Here is an 8,726-nt window from a genome sequence, read left to right as displayed (position 1 = left end):
CAGCTTATGGAAAGTATTCTTCTCTGACTCCCATATTTGGCTCCATCTTCCTATCAGCACTGACCAGGTTCTCTGTACCAAAGAAATGTATCCCCACAGCATGATTCTGACACTTTCTTTACAGTGGGAAAGGTGTATTTAAGGTGACCCTGAGTGTTGCACATGTATTATATGATTTGCACTCATATGACAAAGAACCTTCATGTTTTTAGTTTCCCATATGGCTTGTGGCTAAATTTTAAAGGAATATCTGGCTACTTTTGAACATGCTTCTTTTTCTCCCCCTGCTAACTCTTAAATGAAGGTAGAAGGGGAATGTGTAGTGTGTCTAATAACTGACCCGTTGAGGTGCTCTAATATGAGATGTAAATCTCTGCAGCTCCTCCAGAGTCACCTGATGGCCTTTTTTTATATGTGTCCCAAATAACATGGTCTCATTCCCTCACCTGGTAACGAAGATGAACAGCCGTTTTTGAAAGGTGAATTGTGCAGAACTTTGAAAGATCAAGACTTAGTTTATTTTATATTCTAACCCTGGTTTAAAACCTGCATCTCTATCCATGAACTATGTGCTGTGCTTCTTGGTCATTATGCTCTCTGTTCACTAATGTTCTCTAACAAACCTCTGAGGCCTTCAAAATACTGCTAGAATTATACTGACAGATTTACATGGATGCAAAGTGCACTAGATTTTGTTTCGAGGTGCCTAAGTTAATGTAGCAGAATAGAAATGCACTCTACACTTTTCAGATTCTTTTTTCTTTTATTTGAAATTGTCTTTTTTTCCCTTTCAATGCACATATACATGCTAACGACCCATTATATTACATTAAAACTAATAGTGAGATTGGAGTGTGGGGTTGTAGCAGGATAAAATGTGAAAAAAAGTCCAAGGGGTATGAGTACTTTTGCAACATACTGTATGGGTGTGAATGCTGTTGTGCATGTTTGGTGTATATTTCAGAGTAATATGATTGCCCTTTACACACCAACACACCACCTCAACTCACAAATAGAAAGGGAAGGTATTCAGATATAAAGCTAGGACACTGCCAAAGAGCAATAGCCACAAAATTTTAACGATTGATGAAAAAACAGCTTCTGCTTTAATAGGTTATTTGTGCACGAAGTGGACATCCAGGTATGGCGGGAGTGCAAGGTGGAATTTAGATCACGATGTTGCCAGCAAAATTCAGCCCAGGGAAATTTGGTGTTTTATATATTTTTGTGATTTCCAGCTGGCAGATCTTTTGACACAGAAAAATGTTAGCACTTAATTTGACCTAGACTGTGACTGTTGAGATTATCGAACCAATCATCTTGTCACTTCAAATGGGAGACAATCTGAGTCCCAGTTATTTTTTATTTATTTTTTTTATAGATTTTTTTTTACACTATCACCTAAGGTAATTTTTCAAATGTAAATTTCTCAATAGCGCGCTAGTTTAAAGTGTTTTCATTTGTTTCACCAAGGTTTCCTAGTCCCATGAAAAGGTTTTTGTATTGTACACTTTATAATGATGCTGTCAGTCTGATTTAGGGTCAGGTACGAATAAAACAAACCAGAGGAGATCTCTTTTCATTTTTCAAATTATGTTAATATAAGACGCATTACAGGAAAAGGTTTTAAGTTTAATATAAAAGAATCCAATTTTAATACAACGGTAAAAGTACTTTGGTTACTGCCTTGAATAGGTTCTGTTTTTCACATTTTTGTTTAATGTGGAAATAGAAATAAAACACATTTTTATTTGATTTTAATTATATTTTGTGGTGTGTAAAGCTGACAAAATTCCAGCTGGATTACCTGAAATAAATCATGCATGCCGAGAAATGGCTGTAATAGTTTTTGGTGCAGTTTATTTCTTATCTTGTACTTGTTTTATTTTGTCCCAAATAAATAGTGCATTTCCTGCTATTAGACCTCAAAAATCTGAATCTATGTTATGCTGTGGATAGGAGGGCAAAGGTGACCCTTTTTCTGACATAAATATCATGATCATTGATCAGATACAAAGGTTGGATTTAAAAAAAAAATAAAATAGAAAATAAACTAATTTTAGTGGATTTTCCTTAAATTGCACTGGTTTATATTAAAACCTAAGTATTTGCAACCCCTCTAAAATGTAATAAATGTTTCTCACCAAGTTGCAGAGACCTACACAGGTTTTGTGTGTATTTCTTACTGGGTTTTTAATGGCTGCTCTTGGCAGAATTTGTAGAGATGGTGAGTCCACCCATCTTGGCCAAATGTTGGGGTTAGCCTGGTATATCAACTAGGTGGAACTAGAATTTGGAGGTGTTCCTTTGTGGTTCATTATTACATTAACTGGACACTAAACACAAATCCTGTGGCATACTTATAAATGAGCCAATAAATCTCAAACCAGTTTCAGACAAATAATTTTTATTTAAATTACAACTGTGGACACTGACACTGCTGTCCCATAAGCTTTGACTTGAATTTTGCTTTAACTTCTTCACCCTTTTTGTTTTTTCTGATGGTGTTGGTTTTGGTCAGATGAAACTTGACCACTTATGTCTGTTCTTAAAATTAAAGAATTCTAGATAAACATTGGAACAAATTTTGGAATTGATAAAGGATGCTTTGTGATACTTCTTCACCTCAGGAATAAAAAACTTAACTAGAATGTATAAACTCTTCCATTCTTATATTGTTTCCTGACCGGTTCCATCTTTATCTGATTGTTTGGCTGTCGTATTGAAGATCCTCATTTATTCCTAATTATTCAACATTTAAGCCTTAGTTTAGCCACTATCTAAACCTATTGGCTCATACAGAGAGAGATAGATTCTTTATTGCCCAACATTACCTTGACTTAAGTTCCATCAAGCAGTTATATCATTTTCCAGACTCAGTTTAATTTAAAATAAGGGCTTTAGAATGATTTATGTGCTCTTTTGATTACTAATTCCTTACCAGGGACATTTTCAAACTACATATCTTCATCTGAAACAAATTTTATCCTGCCATTATCCACTGTATCTGCTAATGTCAGAGCTTCCCTTTTTTTTTTTTTTTTTTTTTTTTTTTACATCTAAATGGAATGGTAGTAGAGAAATGGCATTGCCAAAAATCAGTTTAAACCAGCTCTGACTGCACCCAGTAATAGTGTAATTGACATAAAGGTAAGATAAATAGGAAGAAATTTGGCCAGATGGTGACAAATAGTGGGATGGAGGAGATTGCTCTCCAAACAGGGAGAATAGCAGATGTAGAAGAGAACTACATGGCACCTTGGAATACCAATGGCAACCACGAAGAGGCCATATGAAACATAGCAACAGACAAATATTTGCAAGTAGGGCAACTTCTTTAGCTGAATGGTAACAAGGTCCAGCCAAACAACAGCTATGCCTTACAGTAATCAGATTACACAGCTGGGGGAAATAAGTTGGCGTAATTAGGACATTCACTTATGTTAAAACACACAAGCTACTCACCATGTACAATTAAATTATTATTATTCTGTATACCACAGAGTGTATAGCAACAAAATTTAATTTTGTAGAGCTCTCATGACAGCAGTGATCAAATGTAAACATTGGGAGAAAAACAATGTATGATGGATTCAACCCCAAATCCTGTATCCACAGACTTTACACCAAGCACAAGTGATGAGGCAGAGGCCCGGAGGCCATCAGAGCAACATAAAAGATAATACATCCAAGCCCCAAGAAAACATAAGGAAGAATCTGGAAATGAAGGAACTGGAGGAACCATCATGTTAGGAACAGACCCTTGCATGGGATGTACCACCAATAGATAGCTGAACTGGCTAATATGACCAAATCCTACCAATAAATAGAGAGGTCTGGGCATTACTGAAGCACTGATCATTGCAGGACAGGACCAGACCCAGATCTACAATACAAGAACCCAGGTGCAGGCAATGCAATTAAGCTCCAGAAACAATCCAGCAGTCTAAGATACAGGCAGGAAGGGAATATATGGAACTTCACAACCAAGTCCCTAGTATAGTGCACAGAAACATTTGTACAGAATATCAACAAGAGTGATCATTGTTAAGCAGCAGAGGATGGCTGTATTGATCGATGTGGACATCCAAGATGATGGAAACAGGAAAAAACAACATGAGAAACCCCAAGGCCTCAAGGAAGAACTAGAGAGATCCTGGAGGATGAAGGCAATTGTAGTCACTGGAGCACTGGGGGCAGTAACCCCGACACTAGAGAAGTGGCTCCAGCAGATACATGGAGAAACATCAGAGATCTCAGTCCAAATGCACGGTTCCCGGGACAGCAAAGATACTGTGATGAACCCTCAAGCTCCCAGGCCTCTGGTGGAGTAACGGAGCTGGAGATGAAGGAGCCACCTATCCTGCCCAGGAAGTACGAGAGGTGTGTGAGGGAGCAGTTTAGAGAGAGAAAGAGAGAGATAGGTTATGTGTATGTACAGTATATAGACATATTCTGTGTCATTTCAAAGTGAAATAGCTGTTTTAAGGTAAATGGACCAATGGTGTTTCAAGATTAATATGGAGTAACAAATGTGCTAGCTTCTAGTCTGTGAGTAAATTCACCAAGTCCATAGATGTTAGAAATTCTGCTTAAAAAAGAATGTTGTCTGGAGCTCAGTGTGAGTTGTTTACAAAGAGGTTTTGGGTGGAGTTTGGGCAGAACCAGTTTAGGAAAGTCCCTGCACAGTACTCCGCTTATTCATCTTTGTTACATTTCTGTGCCATCGCTATGTTGAAACACAATTGCAAATAGGGAAAGCATAGCAAATATCTGCACACTGATGTCCAGAGGTTATAATCATATGTGTTGACAGCTAAGATAGGGTGCAAAAAAAAAACAACAAAAAACTTTTGTAACCAACCTGGACCTTATACTGAATGGTAAAATGCAATGGTGGGTAGTTGCTACTTACATTTACTTACATTTATATAGTAACTGTTTTAAAAACAACCTTGAAGGAGTAGTTAAACTGCAGGATACCTTTTAAAATTACGTGGGTTTTATTCACTACTCTAAGTTGAGTAACATGTCTGGCCACTGTCAGTAACTTTACTCCACTAAAAAATGGAGCAATATTTAAAAATTTAAAGACAAGTAGAAAAATCTTCTACTTCACTTTGTGCAATACATGCATAGCATTTTCACAAAGAATGATACTACGGTAATAGTATCAGTATATTTGTACTGAAAAGTAATTTTAAAAACCAAAGGTTGCACACTATGTTTTTTTTTTTTTTCAACATGATTTTTTATAACATTTTAATGTCCCACTGAAGAACTTGTATTAGAAAAAAAAAAACAAAATGTTGTTTGTATTTAAGTGTAAAGCTTTTTCGAGCTGTATACTTTTTTTTTTTTGAAGCAGTGGTGCAATAGGAACAATAGAGATATTAGGAACACAAATAGGATAATTAAAGGAATAACCTAAATTTATTATTTCAGTTTAGTTTATTCATATAGCGCCAATTCACAACGCATCATTTCAAGGCACTTTACAGAGACAATTAAACCAGATCATACAGCCAAATTGATTAAAAGTTTTCTATCTAAGGAAAACCAGTTGATTGCATCAACTCACTGACTCAAAAGCAATCCCTCACACTAAGTATGCTTGTAGTGACAGTGGGGAGGAAAAACTCCCTTTTAACAGGAAGAAACCTCCAGCAGAACCAGGCTCCGTGTGAGCACCCATCTGTTTAAGCTGACTGGGGCTTAAGGAGACAGAAGCAGACATAAAGAAAGAAGCAGAGAAACAAAAGGCAAGTGGGAGATTAGAGATAGAGTGATAAAAGTGAGTTCTCTCTGGGGACTCCAGCTTCCTCCCCAAGAGTCCAAAAACATGACTATTAGGTTTACCTGTTAGGTTAATTTCCTTAGGTGTGAGTGTGTGTGAGTGAATTATTATTTGACATATTTGTCTCTGTGTTGCGAAAGATTGGAGATCTGTCCAGGGTGTACCCAGCCTCTCGCCTGTAGACAGCTGAAGATAGGCACCAGAACCCCTCACAACCCGGCTTGGGATAAGCATGACGGAAAATGAATGGATGGATAGATAATTATATATGTGATTTGTATGTGTTAAGTTTATCATTTCACTGGATTATCTTAAATAAATCATTAGTGAAATTATATAGCATATGACCTGCAGTCAAAATTGGAATCTGGTCTTGTGTGTCTACTACATTCTCCACACTACAAAAAATGATGTAGAAATAAGTACAAATTTCTTAAATTAAGTATATGTCGCCTTAATTTGAGTATGTAAAAAAGGTGATTTGCCAATGGGAAGAGTATTATACTCTTAAAATAAGATAATAAGATATTATACACGTGAAATAAGTCAATGCAATTTTCTTATTTTGAATGTAATTTCTTTTGTTCCATTGGCAAAGTGTCTCACTTTCCTTCTCAATTCAAAGCTCCTGTTGCAACATTTATTCTTCTTAACTTGACTAAGGAGACACAAAAGGACATTAGTGAACAGAGTCAACAGTCTGGGGAAAGTGAAGCAAGAGCAACACAAATGCTAGCACAACACCAAGAACAAAAACAAAAAGAAACAAATAACCAATAAACAATCAGTTGAAAATCAGTAAAATAAAAAAATCAACCACAAAAACAAAATTCCGGGCAACTACTAAATCAACTACATCAAAAAGAATGAGCTGACCAAAAAAATAACGGGTAGCTTTGTTCTGTTGGGCAACTTTAGAATATATATTGCCTACCCTGGTAGGGGTGTTAAATATGTTATTTAATCAGATATTATTCACAGTGTGATGTATTGTTTGTGATCACTACTGGCAGTGTTAGAACAACAAAGAAATAGTGAATAAAGCTCACATCATGGTCAAACAGATAATTCTGCACATACAAGGAATAAATTCACCACAACTTCCGCTCAAAATATAAGAGTTTATTAACAAAATCGTTCAGCTCCAATTCAAACATATTTCAATTAAAAACTCTTGACTAAAAACTAGTGAAACTCAACTAAACTAAACTACTATATACAAAGAGGAAGGGGAAACATGGTTGAAAAACCATAATCAGTGTGATGATGCAGTGATATCACAGTTTAGCATGGATAAGTTTATGTTGTAGAATTTGGAATGTGATCAAATTAGCTTTTAACTTACATAGAGCAATTAGAACCTTTTCAAACCCGTTTATAATACAAATCCAAAAGCTGAAGAAAACATTAAATAAAGTTTTATTAAATAATTTGATTAATCAGAAACCAATATCCTTTATTTAAATTATCCTTTACCCTCTTTGAAATTGCTAGCAGCGAATAGACATTAGGAATAAACTCTAAGTGAAATATTTTTTTTTAAGCTTATAAAGAAAACAGCTCAAAACATTTTACTGTAGCATAGCAAATCATCCAATCCATCCTGTTAGCTTTGTCTTTACTCAACAGTGAACACATGAAATGATCAAAATCATCAAAAGACATATTGTTTAACTAGAATATATCCCTAACTGTGCCAGACCTTATACCTCCTACCTTATACCTACTTTCCTTTGGTGCAGAGACATAGCAGGGGAGCTTTCCGCCTCCACTCTCTTCATCTCTTCAAACATCTTGAAAGATCCTGAAACTCAAAGAGGTCTGATTTTCAAAGGTTATGTTCTGACATGTCAAGCATCAAAACTTACCCTTGGTCAGTCTGGAAGTTTGGATCTTGAGTGTGGCTTCCTCCTAAAAAACACTCCCTATTTAAGAGGTTTCTCACAAAAATAAATGTTTGCCTGAAGAAGTTCTAGTACTGAAACCTTTTAAAAAATGTCTTGTTATGCAAGTTTGACTTTGTGCAGGAATGTCATGATCTGCTGCTCTGGGTTTTTGATTCTGTTCAAGTTTTCACTTTACATTATCTGTTAGGCTTCGATTTATGTTATTGTTTTCTGTTATCACTTTTAAATTACTTCTCATTTTAACCATTCCTTTTTGATGGGCTTTTAATTATCCCCTGTTTTTGTCATGATCTGGCCTGTTTGCTCTCCCCTAATTAGTAAATCCTCTCACCTGCCCTCTTCCTTCCCAGCCTCAATCATAATTTATTCACCTCACCTGTTTCCTCTGGTTTATATTCAGTTCAGCCTGAGCATTCAGTGCCAGATCGTTACTTGTCTTTCTGTCCAGTTTTATTTGGTTCATGTCCTGGATCCTAGCAGCCAGTGGAAAGAGGGTTTTAGTGTTTGTCTCGTCTCCTGATTGTCCACTGTTCCTCCCCCGTGGAGTCCTCTGGGTTTTTGGCTCATTATGGGGGGAGGTTCAGTTTTTATCAAAGTAAGCCTGGCTCCAGGGAGGAGACCAGTTTAAAGTCCAGCTTCAAGTTCCGGTTCCTACGTCCTGTCTCAGCTACCCTCTTCCACTGAGCCTGCCTGTCTTCACCTGATCCTGTGTTGCTCCTGTGCGTGACCACCTGGTCATGCTTCTGGTCCCAGTCTGACTCTAAACCCTCCTGGAAGCCTGTGGATGCCTGGAAGTCTGGATCCTGCCACCTGTCTCTGTTCCTGCCTGATCTGGATCCTGCCTGTTCCTGTCTGTTCTGGATCCCTCACCAGGATCAGCTTCCACCATCACCTCTGGGACTGCAGCACTGGGGACACTCGTGGTCTGGACTGTTAAACCAGGTAAGTGACCAACCCAGATAATCATATATCAGTTTATCGTGGTCACTTACCTGTGTTTCCTCCCCCAGAGTGTCTGAGAT

Source organism: Cyprinodon tularosa, unplaced genomic scaffold (genome assembly GCF_016077235.1).
Source record: "Cyprinodon tularosa strain WSP-4 unplaced genomic scaffold, ASM1607723v1 ctg201, whole genome shotgun sequence".
Classification (NCBI taxonomy): Eukaryota; Metazoa; Chordata; class Actinopteri; order Cyprinodontiformes; family Cyprinodontidae; genus Cyprinodon; species Cyprinodon tularosa.
The sequence above is the reverse complement of the archived record's forward strand: the minus strand, read 5'-3'. Positions refer to the sequence as shown.